The sequence below is a fragment of the Trachypithecus francoisi genome, unplaced genomic scaffold, assembly GCF_009764315.1.
Source record: "Trachypithecus francoisi isolate TF-2019V2 unplaced genomic scaffold, Tfra_2.0 Lachesis_group0, whole genome shotgun sequence".
In the NCBI taxonomy this organism is placed as follows: domain Eukaryota; kingdom Metazoa; phylum Chordata; class Mammalia; order Primates; family Cercopithecidae; genus Trachypithecus; species Trachypithecus francoisi.
The window spans coordinates 22,171,200-22,191,760 of NW_022681453.1; the positions used below are offsets into that span (position 1 = coordinate 22,171,200).

The 20,561-nt window shown below is 43.1% G+C and overlaps 1 long non-coding RNA gene across 1 annotated transcript in view; it reads left to right on the top strand.

The window, feature by feature from the left end:
* The window catches only part of LOC117076388, a 39,436-nt gene extending 28,648 nt beyond the window's left edge, over positions 1-10,788 (top strand). Inside the window, exon 3 of the long non-coding RNA XR_004434351.1 lies at positions 10,177-10,788. This is a non-coding gene — a long non-coding RNA (uncharacterized LOC117076388). The remainder of the gene's footprint in view (positions 1-10,176) is intronic.
* The last annotated feature ends 9,773 nt before the right edge of the window (positions 10,789-20,561 follow it).

A 20,561-nucleotide genomic window follows, 5' to 3' on the forward strand; every position in this document is an offset into this window, starting at 1 on the left:
GACTCTGAAGTCTAAGGACATGAATTTCTGAACAAATAGTAGTTTTGACTTTTAAAGTCAGGCTCCTCTTCTTCTATTTATTTATTTATTTATTTATTTATTTTTTGAGACAGAGTCTCACTCCATTGCCCATACTGGAGTGCAGTGGCACAATCTTGGCTCACTGCAAACTCATCTCCCAGGTTCAAGTGATTCTCCTGCCTCAGCCTCCCAAGTGGCTAGGATTACAGACACCCACCACCACACCTGGCTAATTTTTTTGTATTTTTAGTAGAGATGGGGTTTCACCATGTTGGCCAGGCTGGTCTTGACCAGGCTGGTCTCGAAATCCTGACCTCAAGTGATCTGCCCACCTCAGCCTCCCAAAGTCCTGGGATTATAGGCATAAGCCACAGTGCCCAGCTGACAGGCTCTTCTTGAAGCATCTCCAGTAAATGTGCAACAGGGAAGAAACAATTATTTCTGCCATTTGAGAATATAAAGTGTCTATCATTGCTTGGTAAATTATAGGAGAATAGCAGAATTGATCCAGACAACAAGAGAGAGGAAGAAAAGCTCTTGGAAATGGAGAGAAATAGGGCTGGTGACCCAAGGGTCCAAGGAAACTACAACAGTAACTCTTAGTCAGAGGATAGGTGATGAATTTTCAGTAACTATTCATGTCAAGCTTTAAATATGAAGTTTTGACTCCCAGTCCTGAGCTGTAATTACTCTCTGTTCACTCCAGATTTAGTAAAGGTCTTTTATACACAGAACCTTGGATTGGTGGTGCTTGGGAAAGGAAATGGGGGAGGCTTTGCTCATGCTTAAGGAGAAAGGGTTGGAGATGAGCTCTGAGCACAAACTCAGAGCAAAGAGGGAACAGGAGCTTGCCTCTTTACCTCTTGGGAAGAACTGTGGTACAATGAGGTGAGTCATTTTAGTTGGGTATTGAAGCAGAGGGTGACTGTCCCAGAAGGCTGAGGAGTGCAAATAAACAAATTGAAATAAACCCTCAGGATGATTTGCTTATTAATTAGGTTTCTAGGAAGGTCTCTTGGTATCCAAACTACTTGAAAACAAAACAAAACAAAATACAACATATGCATGAGTGTCCGGAGAGTTAAGAATGCCAATTTTTTTTTTTTCAGAAGCCAAGACTAGTGCTGATTCTGCCACAGTAGAGATATAAGCTTTGACGACTCAAAATTATATGTACATCAGCCTCAAGCATGGTTTCTAAAATGCTTTTCCAGTCCCAGAGGGACCAATTTGGCACTCAGGGCACACATTTGCCATGTGCCACCTCAAGCTTTGGCATCATAATCAATGAAGAGGAGCTTAATGATGAATTAGAATACTCTTTGGGTATAAATTACCTGCCATTTAAAGCAGGAAGTCCTCCTCACTTTGTTAGTTGGTTGTGTAAATACCCACCAGCCCTGTGCAGATTTGATCCACCCTAGAGTGAATGGATTAAGATTTAAGATGCAAGAGTGTCCTTGTTTTTTCTTTTTTCTCCCTCTTAGTGATCTGGCTGGATGATTTCTCCCTTCTCTTTGGTATTGCAAGGAATTGTTAAATACAGTATATGGCAAAATGGGAAGAAAGAACAGGGAAGAACATGGAAGGAAGAGAAAAACCTGATTAATCCATGACTTTTAAATAAGAGAAAAGACAGTGGGAGAAACAGGTGCAACATTTAGTTAGAGGGTAGGGAAAGAAATAGAGAGAAAGTGGGAAACACTAATAAAGACTTGTGACAATAATGCAGAAATAGCCACTGTTTAATGAGAACTTACTATGTACTAGTGCTAGGCTAGCAAGTATGCCAAGTACAACCAGTAAAAGCAGGCTTGGTCTTTGTTCTCGTGGAGCTTACCCTCTGTGGTCTACACAACTGGACTCGGTTTCTGAGGCAAAGGTCACATCCACTGATAGGCTGGGACCTCTCCAAACTCACCTTGCACCATTCTGTTCTCTGTATTTTCTCATCAGTCATTCTGTAATCTTTTCAGTTCTTCCAGCCTGCCAGGCTCTCCTGCTGCCCACATATTCCCACATACTCTTCATTGCCTGAGAGCTCTTTGCCCCTTTGCTATGGTTGAGATAGGGTCTTGCTCTGTCACCCAGGCTGGAGTGCAGTGGCATGATCATGGCTCACTGCAGCTTTGACCTCCCAGGGTTCAGGTGATCCTCCCACCTTAGCCTCCTGAGTAGCTGGGACCACAGGTGTGCAGCACCACACCCAGCTGATTTTGTATTTTTTGCAGAGATGGTGTTTTGCCATGTTGCTCAGGCTGGTCTCGAGCTCCTGGGCTCCAGTGATCCTCCCACCTCAGCCTCCTAAAGTGCTGGAATTTTAGGTGTGAGCCACTGTACCCAGCAGTTTGGTTTGAATGTTTGTCCCCTCCAAAACTCATGTTAAAATTTAATCCCCAAGGTGGCAGTATTTCCGGGGTAGGACCTTTAAGAGGTAATTGGTTTATAAGGGCTGGGCCCTCATAAATGAATTAATCCACTCATAATGAATGGATTAATGGGTTAGTGGATTAATGAGTTATCCTGAGAGTAGGACTAGTGGCTTTATAAGAGGAGGAAAAGATACTTCAGCTAGCACAGTTAGCTCCCTCACCATGTGATGCCCTGCACTGCCTCGAGACGCTGCAGAGAGTCTCCGCCAGCCAGAAGACCCTCACCAGATGCAGCCCCTGTACCTAGGACTTCTCAGGCTTTATAACTGTGAGAAATAAATTCCTTTTCTTTATAAGTTACTCAGTTTCAGGCATTCTGTTATAAGCAACATAAACCAGACTAAAACACTCGTCCTAACTGGCAATCTCCTATTCAACTCAGCAAAGACCGTCTTCCTTCCAGAAACTTTCCTCACCCCAGACTAGCTTAGAGCCTCCTGTTACACGTCCTCACAGTTCTCTGTAGGGCTTAAGTAATACCTTGTAACTATTGGCTTCAGGCCTGTCTTCCCCACTACTCTGTGATTTGTGAAGTCACAGACAGTGGGTTGTTCACCAGTGCCTAGCACAGGGCCTGGCATGTGAGAAATGCTTGTTAAACATTGGGGAGGTGAAAGCTCTGTTCCTTACAGCCTAGAAGTTATGGGTCTTAATTTAATTTAATTTTTAACCTTGGATTGTCGGTCCTTTTTTTTTTTTCTTGCGTCTATGACACCGTGGTATTTCTTTATTAGTACATTTTGTTTTTACACACACCATCAAGGCAAAACAAAGGATAAATGTGACTGAAGAAATAAACAAATTTTTTTTCTGACATAATAAGCAGGTCTTGGGAGAATGGAACATTTTCTTCAAGGCGAAGAAGACTGGAGCATTGGTAAAGATGTTGCTGTAAATTCACGTGGACAGAGCGCTCCAGTTTAAACCCTATAGTATTAATCTATGATTATGGCTTTTCTCATTTCTCACATTTGAAAAGGAAATATACATTTTCATTGTGACTTTAGATTACTGTGCTCTATGAAGGCTTTCAACCCAAGGACATTGAAAAGGAGAAAATCTGCACTAGAAAATACAGGCAAGGAAACATGCTTTTAAGATGCTAAAAGCAGTGTGATGTCAGGGTGGACAGAAGCGTTTCTATGGAAAGTTGCACCCCCTTGAGTGCCAGAGAGCACCCAGATTTATTAGTCTGAGGAAAATTTACCAGTGCCATAGCGTCTACCACAGAGAGCCAACTAAATGAAGCATGATTCTTACAGCGGCCTTTCGGAAACTGTAAGTGCCTACAAGCGGCCTATAAAGGGTGAATGATTAACACAGCCCCTGAGTGAAGACCACAGACGCTCTGTAGCTCATTTCACTAAATCCAGCAGTGACTGAAATAGTTGATAACTCAGTGAGAATCTTATGTGGCACAGGAAGAGGTATAAGAACATTTAGAGGCCGTGCGCGGTGGCTCAAGCCTGTAGTCCCAGCACTTTGGGAGGCCGAGACGGGCGGATCACGAGGTCAGGAGTTCGAGACCATCCTGGCTAACCCGGTGAAACCCCGTCTCTACTAAAAAAAAAAATACAAAAAACTAGCTGGGCGAGGTGGCTAGCGCCTGTAGTCTCAGCTACTCGGGAGGCTGAGGCAGGAGAATGGCGTGAACCTGGGAGGCGGAGCTTGCAGTGAGCCGAGATCCACTGCACTCCAGCCCGGGCGACAGAGCGAGACTCCGTCTCAAAAAGAAAAAAAAAAAAAAAATAACATTTAGAGACCCATAGACCAGGATTCCAGACCTAACTTTACAGCTTACAAAGGAGGGTGCCTTGGGAGAATCACTCGTCCCCATGAGCTTCCCCTCCCTTCCTGTAAAATGGGTTTAATAGTCCATAGGCACAGGATGGCTTTGTAGAACACTCAGCCCAGGCTCAGTGAGGGCAGCCGGTTTCCGCCTTTGTTCTGTCTGCTACCAGTCGTTGAGGGCCCAGTTTCCAGGCCTGGGTGGCACAGCTGTCAGCCAGACAGTCCAAGTGGGGCCCTCTAGTTGAGGCTAATTATAAAGAAGGTTGGCAGGGTGAGAAAACTGTTTTCTTCCACTTTGGAGGGTTGGTTTATTAGAAGCAGAGCCCTGAGGGGATTCGTAGGGCTAATAGGAAGTTCAAATACTGTCTTGGGTACAAGGCAGTGATTTCTGCGGGTCAATTTTTCCTCCGACTAAAAGCACTTAAGAGAGTGGTGGGGGCAGGGGTAAAGGAGGCTACAATGAGGAAAACATTGAAAAGAAAGGGAAAAAGAGTTGTGCACCAGGCTGAGCAGCTCCAGATTGCTGAGTTCTTAAAAAATAAAAAAGCCAGATCCGCAGCCGCTTTGCCCGTGACCTCCTAGCAGGCAGCTCAAAGAGGCGCTTCTTAGCAGCCCAGGGTCAGTGTGTCCGCGCGCGGCTCCCAGTCCTCGGGACGTGGGGCTAGGGTCCTGGGATCGCCGGACGGGAGGCACACCCTACGGGCAGCACGCTGAGGGTGGGTGGCCCCACGCAGCCCCTGCCGCCTCAGGAGCCTCTCGCATCACAGGCCCGCCGCTAATTGACCTGCTGTTTTCTTCATTTCCTGGTTGATAGCTTTTCTTCCCGAGCCATCTGGGACCCTGCGGGAGAGAGTCCCGCCCCTCCCCGAGGGCACCGCCCGGCTCTCTCTGCCATCCTGGCCAGCCAGCAGAGCCCGGCATGTTCAGATGCGTTGGGGAGCGGGCACCGGCCAGGCTGCCGCCCTCCTGAGCTCGCCCGAGGTCGGAGGAGACCTGACGCACCCAGGCCCCTGGGCGGCAGCGTGGAGCCTTCCTTTGAGCGTCCCCAAGGCTACCCCCACGTCGGGGGCTTCCGCCAGGGGACCTCAGCCAGCTTCAGACTAACTATTCTTGCCTTCTGGAACAGAACGCATTCTTCCCAAGCACAGACAGCGCGCCAGGCTCAGGGTTGCGGAGCTCTCACTCTTTGCTGGCCTTGGAGTGCGGACTTGAAGGCGTCTCATGGAGTCCTCCCTAAATCTCTTAGAGGTGAGGGCAACGCCCCCTAGGGTCACAGTGAAGAGGCCGAGGCTCAGGAGGTCAAGAGTAGCCCTGGTCGCACACCTTGTGTTGTGGGGGTGCTTGTCGCTTCCCCAGAGATCATCCTTTGGATTTTTCCCTGGGGACGTGGCTTCCCTTACTCCAAGTCATGCAGTTTGGGTGGGAGGACCTCATTCTGATGGTAGCTGCATGGTGATTGCATGGTGAGCTGAGTTTCTCTAACCTGCCTTACTCAGCTGAGGACTGCTGGAGGTGTAGCATGGTTCTCTCCCTGAGAGGAAGGTGGGACAGCCGTCAGTTGGCTGGTCTTTCAGCATAAGAGTTATTGCCAGCTGCCTTGCCAGGCCAGCTGCCTGGGGAGCTTGACTAGATTGTTCCTTTGTTGGGCCAGTCTAGAAACAACTGAGGAGTCAGCCTGGCTCCCACCTGCCCTGCCCCAGTGTACTCTTGCTCCCACCAGGGCTCACAGGACAAAGGGCTGGCCCTGGAGCACAGAGTGGACTCCTTTGGCATCGTAGGAAGAGGGCTGTGTGGGTGAGTGGAGAGCTCTCAGTGAAATCACGTACCTTCCTGTAGCTTGGTTATCACTTATAAATAACATATGTGGGCTTCCATCTACACTCTTGGTCCATACCCATACATTTAGGGGTCGACTTACTCACCACCATTCCCGTATCTTTCCCTCCCCGCAATGAAATCTAGTAGGCCTATTGTGCTGGTGGTGGGGTACAGTCTTAAGGTAGAAGAGACAAAGAGGTGGCACTTCCACTGCGTATTTATCATACCTATGTCCAGTGGCCTGACACCGCATCAGCTCCTGGACTCCATGAGCTCCGCGGTACCCAACTGCTTAGACAGTTGACTGGATTAGCATATTGTCAACCTAAATAACAAACAGAGAGACTCTCTAAAAGCCCCTCTATTCCCAAATACCTGTTCTTGAATAAATATAATTTTCTTTTTTTTTTTTTTTTTTTTTTGAGGCGGAGTCTCGCTCTGTCGCCCGGGCTGGAGTGCAGTGGCCGGATCTCAGCTCACTGCAAGCTCCGCCTCCCGGGTTTACGCCATTCTCCTGCCTCAGCCTCCCGAGTAGCTGGGACTACAGGCGCCCGCCACCTCGCCCGGCTAGTTTTTGTATTTTTAGTAGAGACGAGGTTTCACTGTGTTAGCCAGGATGGTCTCGATCTCCTGACCTCGTGATCCGCCCGTCTCGGCCTCCCAAAGTGCTGGGATTACAGGCTTGAGCCACCGCGCCCGGCCAATATAATTTTCTTTTAGAGAGCCTCTCTCTGTTATTTAGGTTGACAGTTCATTTGTTCATTCATTCATTCAACCTAGAGATTTTCAGGCACTGGGCCAGGCATTGACCTTTTCCAACTCATAACACTAAATTGACTTATCTCAAGTATTCAGAACAAAATTTTATGTTCCATGGGGAATTTTTAAGGATTTAGAAATTCAGATTAGTACTATTGCTACTTTTTAAACTTATAAATTCCCGCTCCCTTTGAGGGAAATCACATTAATTGATTTTCATTTTCATGTATCTAGAAAAATCTCTTCCTGATTTAAAACAAAAATATTTCTCTGATTCAGTCAGAATCACAGCTAAGATATTTACTGAAAGAATAAGTAACAACTACATACATGACAACTGAATAAACAAGGAGAGAAATCTCTTTAAATAAGATAATGTAGGTTGATTCACCTAACCAAATTATGGTTATTTCATTAACTCTCCAATCGAAATTCCAAAGCCTCATTCTGTTTGCTGAGGTGAATTTGTTTAACATGAAGCCCTGACACCCTTTAAAATAATTACGCTTCTAAATGAAAGTTTAATTTTTAATCATTTGCTTTGCTAAAATAGAAGCAAATGAGAGGGTAATATGACAATTTAAAGGATTTGCGGTAGATCCCCTCGAGTTGGAGGAGACATGATTTTTTTCTGAGTACTGCTGACTAGTGTAGGAATTTTAAGTATGGTAATAGAACTACTTCCTCACAATGTTTGCTTCTTTGATGAAAATGAAACTAGAGGGAATTAGAAGCCCAGAGGTGAGGCAGGTCAATGCTACCTGATCAATCGCCAAACTTAATGGAGGCTGTGATCTTTTCTCCACCATAACAGGTCCTCTAGTGGATTTCTGGACTTGAGATTCAGGGCACTGCAATGCAAGTCTCATTATAAAAATGAGCCAATTCTCAGTGAAACAGAGTTAAAACAATTTTCATCTTAGAAGAGGTAGATGCTCTTGTGTATTTGCAAATAATGAAATCTACACAATAGGAGGGACAGCTTAGTTCATCTCCTCTTTCGGCTAAAAGCTGTGATTTTTGGTTTGTTTGCTTTTTAAGTCACTTACCAGCAGTTGAATATGATATCTGCCCAGTTCAGGTTTAGAATGTGCATTCTTTTCAGAGATATTTTTAATCAGAATTACCAGATGATGAGTTAAAAACAAAGCCCCTTTTAATTGATAACTCTCTAGATAATAGGCTTGATTAAGGAGTTTTTAGTCTCTCTTCATTGGGACACACTCTTGCAAATAACCACTTTTTTCTCTTTCCAGGAATTATGAATTGTTGCAATTCTCTTTACCTTTTCATATTCCTCATTGCTTCAGGTGGTGGAGGATACAATTTTCAATACCACATGTGCTTATTTACTTAAGATAAAATGAAAACAGCATAGAAGGAAAATGTACTTGTAATTCTCTTTTGTAGGGCTGCTTCAAGAACTGAGCTCAGAGGTTGAGGGCTCATTTTACAGTGGCCTTGACTTGTAATCTATATTTTGTTTGATTAACTGTCCCTGGTCCTTTTAAAACTGGTAAGAGTGCAATGACATTCACAGTAGTCGGAGTCTTTAGGAGTTCATAGATGACTTTTCTGAAGCTTATTACCATTATTATTTATTGCACAAACAACCGTAAGGCACTATTAATATAAATCAAAGTGAAAGAGAAAGTTCATCCACAATCTTTATCAAATTATTTTTATTGTTTAACTTTCCTCCCAAATCTTGTTTATGGACAGAAGAATTTTTTACACATTTGTAATTGTAGGATAGATAAGATTTTGTATTTTCCTTTTAAATGTAAGGTATCATACACATTTTTCAGTGTTACATTATAGTCTTCACAATTAAAATGCTTATTTCATTAAATGGTGAGACTCTAACCATTTTTCATTTATGAACATTTAGATTAAAAACAGTATACAGGCCGGGCGTGGTGGCTCACGCCTGTAATCGCAGCACTTTGGGAGGCTGAGGCAGGTCGATCACGATATCAGGAAATCAAGACCATCCTTGCCAACATGGTGAAACCCCATCTCTACTAAAAAAAATACAAAAAATTAGCTGGATGTGGTGGTGGACGCCTGTAGTCCCAGCTACTTGGGAGACTGAGGCAGGAGAATGGCGTGAACCCGGGAGGCAGAGCTTGCAGTGAGCCAAGATTGCACCACTGCACTCCAGCCTGGGCGACAGAGCAAGACTCTGTCTCAAACAAACAAAACAACAACAACAACAACAAAACACGGTATATAAATGTTGCTGCGAAGTGTATTTTTATTGCATAATTCAAAAAATTATTTTGGGTTATCTCCTTGGTATAATGTCCTCAAAGTGAGGTCAAAGGGTATGAATATTTTTATTCTTTTTAGCATATTACAAAATTGTATTCCTAATGAGTTGTACTCATTTACACTGCAATTTTTGACAATATCACTTTTATCTGATAGCATGGGGAATTCTCACTTAAATTTTTTTCTACTTGAACTGCTAGAAAGTGACTATGTTTTGACTTCATTATACCATTGTCAGTAGACCAATGAATGTTATCTCTTGCTCTCTTGAGAAAGAATGTGATGGCACTTCTTTAGATCCTTAACTTATCGTTTCATAAACTAATGATTAGGATACAACCAAAGGAAACATTATTTAGAAATCTTAGCATGATTTAATTTCTATTTTCTTATCTTGTCACTTTCTTTTATCTGCTTTTAGTTGGGATGTTAGAAGCAGAAGGGGTCCCAGCTGGGATTAAAGAGGGATGCAGTGTTACTGTTCCCCAAATTGTTCACCCAATGCCCTGTCATTCCCTATGTCTTTGCTTATGCACTCCATTTAGCCTGGAAAACCCTTTCCTTTTGTCCCCATTTTAATGACTGTGGTAGGCAGAATTCTAAAACCAAGATTCCAAGCTCTACTCCCTAGAATTCATTGATTGATAAGCTAATCACTCCTATGATTATGTTTTGTTATATGGCATAGTTGACTTTAAGATAGGCTTAGGCCGGGCGCGATGACTCACGCCTGTAATCCCAGCACTTTGGGAGGCTGAGGCGGGCAGATCACAAGGTCAAGAGATCGAGACCATCCTTGCCAACATGGTGAAACCCCATCTCTACTAAAAATACAAAAATTAACTGGGCGCGGTGGTGTGCATCTGTAGTCCCAGTTACTCAGGAGGCTGAGGCAGGAGAATTGCTTGAACCTGGGAGGTGGAGGTTGCAGTGAGCTGAGATTGTGCCACTGCACTCCAGCCTGGCGACAGAGCAAGACTCTGTCTCAAAAAAAAAAAAAAAAAAAAAGGCTTATCTGGGTGGGCTTGACCTAATCATATGAGTTATTTTAAAAGCTGAGAGCTTTCTCTCCTGTTTACAGAGGGGAAGTCATAGATTTGAAGCCCTTGTAGGGATTTGGCATGCCACTGCTGGATTGAAGATGGAGGCAGTCACCTGCCAAGGAGTGTGGGCCTCCTTCAGGAACTGCGAGTAGCCCCACCTGACAGCCAGCAAGAAAACAGTGCCCTCACACCTACAGCTGCAATCAATCAGCAACCTGAATGAGCGTGGAAACAGATCCTTCCCTGGAGCTTTCAGATAAGAGCTGAGATGGCCAACATTTTGTCTTAGGCCTTGTGAGACCTTATGCAGAGAACCCAGTTGAGACCACCTGGACTTCTGACCCACACAGCTGTGAAGTAAATGAGGATGTTGTCTTAAGCTGCTAAATTGGTGGTAATTTGTTAGAGCAACAACAGAAAACAGATACAATGACATAGAAAGAGCTTTGTCTTACATAATAAACATTAATTTTAGCCAAGTTGCTGGACTTGAGAGAGTTCACATGTAACAGTTACTGACTGAAGCCCATGGCAGCCTGAATGCTTTGGTTGCCAGGGACTTGTACTCCTGTCCTCTCTGCTTTGGTGGGCTGAGTCGTATGCTCCCAAACTTGCTGGTGCTAATTCTATTGCTTATTATAATTTTCTATTTATATGTATTTTGGTACTGTGTCAACAGGGGACATAAGACAGTGAACATGAAGAGAGCTGATCTTTCTACCAAGAGCTGAATGCTTTGGAAACACTGGATGAACAGTAATCACTGAAAAATGCCATGGAATTAGGTGAGTGAGGCAATTAAAGAGCAGAAAAGAACTGTAAAGGTTTAGAAGGTTTTTGGAGTCACATTACTCTGCTAGCCTCTCAATTCTTCCTTTATGTTAAAGACTTCAAAACTAAACTTTACACAGTGCATGTGGAAGATGGCTTACTCAAGACTGCTGCCAGGACAGCCCCCAAGCAGTGCTGTGCCCGGAGAAAAGGTGCTGCCCGAAAGCAGAAGAGTGGTAAATGAAGGCACAGGACTTTGCTTTAAATTAAAATAAGATATTTCAGGTGTTGGTTTTTATCCTATCTGATGATTCCTTGCATTGACTGAATTTTTTTTTAACTGACCTAGTGCATCCAATTCTATCAGATAAGAGAGCTTCTGTTTTAATATTAGATATGTGCATGCACACTCATACACACATGCATGCTGGGTGAAGTCTAATCATGAAATATGAACGAATTTTTGTAAAAAGTGCATATTGCTAGAAAAAATTGGGAATATCAATAGTAATTATATTTGAGTAGGGAGCTTATGTATATTTTCTATAATACAAATATATTGCTTTTTAAATAAGGCAACAAAAGAAAGTAATCATCATCATCATAATAAAAGAATAATTGCTAGCTATCCTTCAAGGTCAGCGTCCAAAAATTTCCTCCCTGAAGTTTTTCTCAATTCACATGAAGTTTCATAAATCACTTATTTCTTTATGCTCCCATAGGTTCTTATTTGTGCTTAATTAGTTCTGATATTTAGCATGGCCAATTGTGTCTTTCCCTTTCATTTGAGAGCAGGGACCATGACTTATAAATATTCATATTTCATAACACCAAGCACAGTTCCCACCATTTAGGAGGTAATTGTCAAAAGAATGAATAAATTGTGTTCTGGTGTAGTCACAAATATATCAGATAGGTTTTGTTATTTTTTTTTTTAAGACTCTTTCTTCATGTCCTTTGGTAAGCAGTTTAAAAAATCATACTTTGGCCTATGTGATCCAGATCATGTGTTTTTGTATCTTATGTAATCTGAAAGCAAAGGCCATACACCTAGCCCTCAAGCAGAGCCTTTCTGGGCAAAATGAGAACAGCTTTCTGAAAAACAAACTTGGCACCGAGTGTGTAGGCACCACACAGATGTTGGCCAGGCCCTAGAAGAATCTGCATAGCGGAGTTCCCTTGGCACTCCTGTCCTGTTCTGCATCTGTACTACCTGTGAGCAAGCTTCCTCATTACGTAGGGGAGCATTGGTGAAGTGTTTGCAAGTATTTTTTCGTCTCCTGCAAGCAGACTGGGCTATGTCCTGATTTTGTTAGTGTGATTGCTGAAAATAGAGTGGTCTATTAAAAAGTAGTGGTCACTGTCTGATGGATTTGCTTCTTGCAACATTAGTGTCATGGTGATGGATTAGGAGAATCTCCAAAGTGGAAAGGCATGTTTCCTCTAATAATTTTGTATAAACATAAATTCACTTGCCAACATGACTTATTTCCCTTTTATTTTTTAATGTATTATCCATAATATTTGCCGTGCATCTTTTAGCACACATGTGGCCCTCTCTGGAAGGCTCTGATAAGTGATTCTAGCAGGGTCAGAGGAAAATTGGTCTTGTCTTGTGCTCATATTTACAAAGCTTTCCCTCTGTTTCTGAGCTGCTTGCAGGATGGGAGGAGAAGGCAAGAACCATAAGGCAGGACCAAGCAACCTCGCTGGGCTAGGAAAGTCCTGAGAGGAATCTCTTTTTACTAGAAAGGTAAATCTGCTTAGTGATTTGAAAACTCCCTGCCTTCATTTCATCTTTCACTGAAAAATTAAAGGACTGTTTTTATGTTGCCTTTTGACATCTAAAAGAACCAAATCAAGAAATGCATGATTTCTCTCACTAAGACTGGACTCAACAGCTTACATAGCTGAACTGTGATGTGTTTTCAGGGATTGGGACTAAAAATCTCTTTCCATTAAGGTCATTCCATTAAGTACTTCAGAAAAATGCATTTAGATGGCGACAAGGCTTTCCTGCACAAGAGAGGAAATATATTGGGAAGCTTGCCCAATAGGGCAACAAACCGAAGGAACCCAGAGACCTGAGAGACTGGGATACCATTGGGAAAGGACCAAAGCTAATAAAAAGCATTAGTGACCCAAACATTCTAATAGACAGAAGAGACACACACTCATGGCCCCTTTTCTTTTTTTTTTTTTTTTTTTTTATTATACTTTAAGTTCTAGGGTACATGTGCATGACGTTTATATCATGTATAACTCCCCAATGCAATCCCTCCCTCCTCCCCCCTCCCCATGATAGGCCCCAGTGTGTGATGTTCCCCTTCCCGAGTCCAAGTGATCTCATTGTTCAGTTCCCACCTATGAGTGAGAACATGCGGTGTTTGGTTTTCTCTTCTTGTGATAGTTTGCTAAGAATGATGGATTCCAGCTGCATCCATGTCCCTACAAAGGACGCAAACTCATCCTTTTTGATGGCTGCATAGTATTCCATGGTGTATATGTGCCACATTTTCTTAATCCAGTCTGTCACAGATGGACATTTGGGTTGATTCCAAGTCTTTGCTATTGTGAATAGTGCCGCAATAAACATACGTGTGCATGTGTCTTTGTAGTAGAGTAATTTATAATCCTTTGGGTATATACCCAGTAGTGGGATGGCTGGGTCATATGGTACATCTAGTTCTAGATCCTTGAGGAATCGCCATACTGTTTTCCATAATGGTTGAACTAGTTTACAATCCCACCAACAGTGTAAAAGTGTTCCTATTTCTCCACATCCTCTCCAACACCTGTTGTTTCCTGACTTCTTAATGATTGCCATTCTAACTGGTGTGAGATGGTATCTCATTGTGGTTTTGATTTGCATTTCTCTGATGGCGAGTGATGATGAGCATTTTTTCATGTGTCTGTTGGCTGTATGGATGTCTTCTTTTGAGAAATGTCTGTTCATATCCTTTGCCCACTTTTTGATGGGGTTGTTTGTTTTTTTCTTGTATATTTGTTTGAGTTCTTTGTAGATTCTGGATATTAGCCCTTTGTCAGATGAGTAGGTTGCAAAAATTTTCTCCCATTCTGTAGGTTGCCTGTTCACTCTGATGGTAGTTTCTTTTGCTGTGCAAAAGCTCTTTAGTTTAATTAGATCCCATGTGTCAATTTTTGCTTTTGCTGCCGTTGCTTTTGGTGTTTTAGACATGAAGTCCTTGCCCATGCCTATGTCCTGAATGGTACTACCTAGGTTTTCTTCTAGGGTTTTTATGGTATTAGGTCTAACATTTAAGTCTCTGATCCATCTTGAATTAATTTTCGTATAAGGGGTAAGGAAAGGATCCAGTTTCAGCTTTCTACTTATGGCTAGCCAATTTTCCCAGCACCATTTATTAAATAGGGAATCCTTTCCCCATTTCTTGTTTTTGTCAGGTTTGTCAAAGATCAGATGGCTGTAGATGTGTGGTATTATTTCTGAGGACTCTGTTCTGTTCCACTGGTCTATTTCTCTGTTGTGGTACCAGTACCATGCTGTTTTGGTTACTGTAGCCTTGTAGTATAGTTTGAAGTCAGGTAGCGTGACGCCTCCAGCTTTGTCCTTTTGACTTAGGATTGTCTTGGCAATGCGGGCTCTTTTTTGGTTCCATATGAACTTTAAAGCAGTTTTTTCCAATTCTGTGAAGAAACTCATTGGTAGCTTGATGGGGATGGCATTGAATCTATAAATAACCTTGGGCAGTATGGCCATTTTCACGATATTGATTCTTCCTATCCATGAGCATGGTATGTTCTTCCATTTGTTTGTGTCCTCTTTGATTTCACTGAGCAATGGTTTGTAGTTCTCCTTGAAGAGGTCCTTTACATCCCTTGTAAGCTGGATTCCTAGGTATTTTATTCTCTTTGAAGCAATTGTGAATGGAAGTTGATTCCTGATTTGGCTCTCTGCTTGTCTGTTACTGGTGTATAAGAATGCTTGTGATTTTTGCACATTAATTTTGTATCCTGAGACTTTGCTGAAGTTACTTATCAGCTTAAGGAGATTTTGGGCTGAGACAATGGGGTTTTCTAAATATACAATCATGTCATCTGCAAACAGGGACAATTTGACTTCTTCTTTTCCTAACTGGATACCCTTGATTTCTTTCTCTTGCCTGATTGCCCTAGCCAGAACTTCCAACACTATGTTGAATAGGAGTGGTGAGAGAGGGCATCCCTGTCTTGTGCCAGTTTTCAAAGGGATTTTTCCAGTTTTTGCCCATTCAGTATGATATTAGCTGTGGGTTTGTCATAAATAGCTCTTATTATTTTGAGGTACGTTCCATCAATACCGAATTTATTGAGCGTTTTTAGCATAAAGGGCTGTTGAATTTTGTCAAAAGCCTTTTCTGCATCTATTGAGATAATCATGTGGTTCTTGTCTTTGGTTCTGTTTATATGCTGGATTACGTTTATTGATTTGCGAATGTTGAACCAGCCTTGCATCCCAGGGATGAAGCCCACTTGATCATGGTGGATAAGCTTTTTGATGTGCTGCTGAATCCGGTTTGCCAGTATTTTATTGAGAATTTTTGCATCGATGTTCATCAGGGATATTGGTCTAAAATTCTCTTTTTTTGTTGTGTCTCTGCCAGGCTTTGGTATCAGGATGATGTTGGCCTCATAAAAAGAGTTGGGGAGGATTCCCTCTTTTTCTATTGATTGAAATAGTTTCAGAAGGAATGGTACCAGCTCCTCCTTGTACCTCTGGTAGAATTCAGCTGTGAATCCATCTGGTCCTGGAGTTTTTTTGGTGGGTAGACTATTAATTGTTGCCTCAATTTCAGAGCCTGCTATTGGTCTATTCAGGGATTCAACTTCTTCCTGGTTTAGTCTTGGGAGAGTGTAAGTGTCCAGGAAATTATCCATTTCTTCTAGATTTTCTAGTTGATTTGCGTAGAGGCATTTATAGTATTCTCTGATGGTTGTTTGTATTTCTGTGGGGTCGGTGGTGATATCCCCTTTATCATTTTTTATTGCGACTATTTGATTCCTCTCTCTTTTCTTCTTTATTAGTCTTGCTAGCGGTCTGTCAATTTTGTTGATCTTTTCAAAAAACCAACTCCTGGATTCATTGATTTTTTGGAGGGTTTTTTGTGTCTCTATCTCCTTCAGTTCTGCTCTGATCTTAGTTATTTCTTGCCTTCTGCTAGCTTTTGAATGTGTTTGCTCTTGCCTCTCTAGTTCTTTTAATTGTGATGTTAGAGTGTCCATTTTAGATCTCTCCTGCTTTCTCTTGTGGGCATTTAGTGCTATAAATTTCCCTCTACACACTGCTTTAAATGTGTCCCAGAGATTCTGGTATGTTGTATCTTTGTTCTCATTGGTTTCAAAGAACATCTTTATTTCTGCTTTCATTTCGTTATGTACCCAGTAGTCATTCAGGAGCAGGTTGTTCAGTTTCCATGTAGTTGAGCGGTTTTGATTGAGTTTCTTAGTCCTGAGTTCTAGTTTGATCGCACTGTGGTCTGAGAGACAGTTTGTTATAATTTCTGTTCTTGTACATTTGCTGAGGAGTGCTTTACTTCCAATTATGTGGTCAATTTTGGAATAAGTGCGATGTGGTGCTGAGAAGAATGTATATTCTGTTGATTTGGGGTGGAGAGTTCTATAGATGTCTATTAGGTCCGCTTGGTGCAGAGATGAGTTCAATTCCTGGATATCCTTGTTAACTTTCTGTCTCGTTGATCTGTCTAATATTGACAGTGGAGTGTTGAAGTCTCCCATTATTATTGTATGGGAGTCTAAGTCTCTTTGTAGGTCTCTAAGGACTTGCTTTATGAATCTGGGTGCTCCTGTATTGGGTGCATAGATATTTAGGAGAGTTAGCTCTTCCTGTTGAATTGATCCCTTTACCATTATGTAATGGCCTTCTTTGTCTCTTTTGATCTTTGATGGTTTAAAGTCTGTTTTATCAGAGACTAGGATTGCAACCCCTGCTTTTTTTTGTTCTCCATTTGCTTGGTAGATCTTCCTCCATCCCTTTATTTTGAGCCTATGTATGTCTCTGCATGTGAGATGGGTCTCCTGAATACAGCAGACTGATGGGTCTTGACTCTTTATCCAGTTTGCCAGTCTGTGTCTTTTAATTGGAGCATTTAGTCCATTGACATTTAAGGTTAATATTGTTATGTGTGAACTTGATCCTGTCATTATGATATTAACTGGTTATTTTGCTCATTAGTTGATGCAATTTCTTCCTAGCCTCGATGTTCTTTACCTTTTGGCATGTTTTTGCAATGGCTGGTACCGGTTGTTCCTTTCCATGTTTAGGGCTTCCTTCAGGGTCTCTTGTAAGGCAGGCCTGGTGGTGACAAAATCTCTAAGCATTTGCTTATCTGTAAAGGATTTTATTTCTCCTTCACTGATGAAACTTAGTTTGGCTGGATATGAAATTCTGGGTTGAAAATTCTTTTCTTTAAGAACGTTGAATATTGGCCCCCACTCTCTTCTGGCTTGTAGAGTTTCTGCCGAGAGGTCTGCTGTTATTCTGATGGGCTTCCCTTTGTGGGTAACCCGACCTTTCTCTCTGGCTGCCCTTAAGATTTTTTCCTTCATTTCAACTTTGGTGAATCTGGCAATTATGTGTCTTGGAGTTGCTCTTCTGGAGGAGTATCTTTGTGGAGTTCTCTGTATTTCCTGAATTTGAATGTTGGCCTGCCCTACTAGGTTGGGGAAGTTCTCCTGGATGATATCCTGAAGAGTGTTTTCCAACTTGGTTCCATTTTCCCCCTCATTTTCAGGCACCCCAATCAGACGTAGATTTGGTCTTTTTACATAATCCCATACTTCTTGCAGGCTTTGTTCATTTCTTTTTCTTCTTTTTTCTTTTGGTTTTCTCTTCTCGCTTCATTTCATTCATTTGATCCTCAATTGCTGATACTCTTTCTTCCAGTTGATCGAGTCGGTTACTGAAGCTTGTGCATTTGTCACGTATTTCTCGTGTCATGGTTTTCATCTCTGTCATTTCGTTTATGATCTTCTCTGCATTAATTAGTCTAGCTGTCAATTCTTCCACTTTTTTTTCAAGATTTTAGTTTCTTTGCGCTGGGTACGTAATTCCTCCTTTAGCTCTGAGAGTTTGATGGACTGAAGCCTTCTTCTCTCATCTCGTCAAAGTCATTCTCTGACCAGCTTTGATCCGTTGCTGGCGATGGGCTGCGCTCCTTTGCAGGAGGAGATGCGCTCTTATTTTTTGAATTTCCAGCTTTTCTGCCCTGCTTCTTCCCCATCTTTGTGGTTTTATCTGTCTCTGGTCTTTGATGATGGTGACGTACTGATGGGGTTTTGGTATAGGTGTCCTTCCTGTTTGATAGTTTTCCTTCTGACAGTCAGAAGGACTGTCTGTTGGTCTGTTGGAGATTGCTTGAGGTCCACTCCAGACCCTGTTTGCCTGGGTGTCAGCAGCAGAGGTTGCCGAAGATAGAATATTGCTGAACAGCGAGTGTACCTGTCTGATTCTTTCTTTGGAAGTTTCCTCTCAGGGGTGACTCCACCCTGTGAGGTGTGGGGTGTCAGACTGCCCCTAGTGGGGGATGTCTCCTAGCTAGGCTACTCAGGGGTCAGGGACCCACCTGAGCAGGCAGTCTGTCCGTTCTCAGATCTCAACCTCCGCGTTAGGAGATCCACGGCTCTCCCCAAAGCTGTCAGACAGAGTCGTTCGCGTCTGCCACGGCCCCGCTCTTTCCCCTAATGGACTGCAGCTGTGCGCTGTCCGCAGCGGTAGAGTCTACAGAAACAGGCAGGCTTCCTTGAGCTGCTGTGAGCTCCACCCAGTTCGAGCTTCCCAGCGTCTTTGTTTACCTACTTAAGCCTCAGCAATGGCGGGCGCCCCTCCCCCAGCCTCGCTGCTGCCTTGCGGATAGATCGCCGCAGACGGCTGTGTTAGCAGTGAGGGAGGCTCCGTGGGCGTGGGACCCTCCCGGCCAGGTATGGGATATATTCTCCTGGTGTGCCTGTTTCCTTAAAGCGCAGTATTGGGGTGGGAGTTACCCGATTTTCCAGGTGTTGTGTGTCTCAGTTCCCCTCGCTAGGAAAAGGGATTTCCTTCCCCCTTGCGCTTCCAGGTGAGGCGATGCCTCGCCCTGCTTCAGCTCACGCTGTGGTCAGGCTGCAGCAGCTGACCAGCACCGATTGTCCGGCACTCCCTAGAGAGATGACCCCAGTACCTCAGTTGAAAATGCAGAAATCACCGGTCTTCTGTGTCGCTCGCGCTGGGAGTTGAAGACTGGAGCTGTTCCTATTCGGCCATCTTGCTCCGCCTCATGGCCCCTTTTCTACTTTTCTGATTTCACTTAACTCTGGCTCTATGGATGCCCATCTATCTATTGGTTTTGCTGCCCAGGATTCATTCCCCCTTCTGCTGGTAGATGCTTTTGATTTTCCTTGGGGAAGGCTTTGTTCATGACTCTTAGATTTAGGTTTGGATGAAGTTGACTTCGCCTCTGACCTTAGGAGTGGGAATGTGGCCCAGACCTGCCAACGAAAGCCTCATCCTTTCTAGACCCCACTGACTAAAATAGAAATGGATCAGCAGCTGACCCAGTTGGCAGATGCTCAATTATTGCATGTTGGATGATTTCAGAAATTTTCCTTGTATACATGAAGGACTTTCTTGGTTCCATCTTATAAAAATCTCCCTAGCAACATTCCTTCCATTAGGCTTGATATTTCTCCCTTTTGTTATTATTTTTCAGTGTCAGAGAATTTGCAATGTAGTCAAATTAACATACATACAATATTGTAGCAGCCCGGGGGTTTAAAGATAGTTAACTAACTGGGAGAGTCATTCATTGTCTAGCATAATACTCAGATAAATGTGAAGGTGGGGTGCTTTTGGTTGAGTGTTCTAAGATAAATGAATCTTCTAAGAAATGAGACTTGCAAACTGGAGTCCAGTGGATTGCTTCAGCCAGATCTGGTTAGCAGTAAATGTCATTAGCTTAAAATGTTTTCTCTTACCTCTGTTGTCTGTGATAAGATGAGCCTCCTAAAAGGGAAAGTGCTGTTCTTTCACATTTTAACTCCTCCTGGGTGTGTTAAAGCCAGCTGAAGTCAGGCTTCCTGCAAGCTACATTAAGCTTGTGTTTCTCCAGGCCATAAGGGAAATTGTGATGTCTCTTCCAGGTTGAGAGGCTCCAAAGGGAAGGCAGCTTTCTAAAATCAGGGCCCATCTGTCTGCCTGCCTGCCTGCCTGCCTTCCCTCCTCCTCCTCCTCTTCCTTCCTTCCTTCCTTCTTCCTTCCTTCCTCCTTCCTTCCTTCCTTCCTTCCTTCCTCCCTCCCTCCTTCCTCCCTTCCTCCCTCCCCTCCCCTCCCTTCCCTTCTTCCTTCCTTGCTTCCTTCCTTCCTTCCTTCCTTCTTTCTTTCTTTTCTTCTTTCTTTTTCTTCCTTTCTTTCTTTTCCTTTCTTCCTTCCTTTCTTTCTTTCCTTTCTTTCCTCTTTTCTTTCTTTCAACGGGGTCGCCCTCTGTCACCCAGGCTGGAGTGCAGTGGTATAATCATAGCTCGCTGCAGCCTCAGACTCCTGGGTTCAAGTGATTTTCTTGCCTCAGACTCCAGAGGAGCTGGGAATACAGGCATGAGCCACTGCACCCAGCTCTTAAAATATGTTTGATGGAATTTTTCT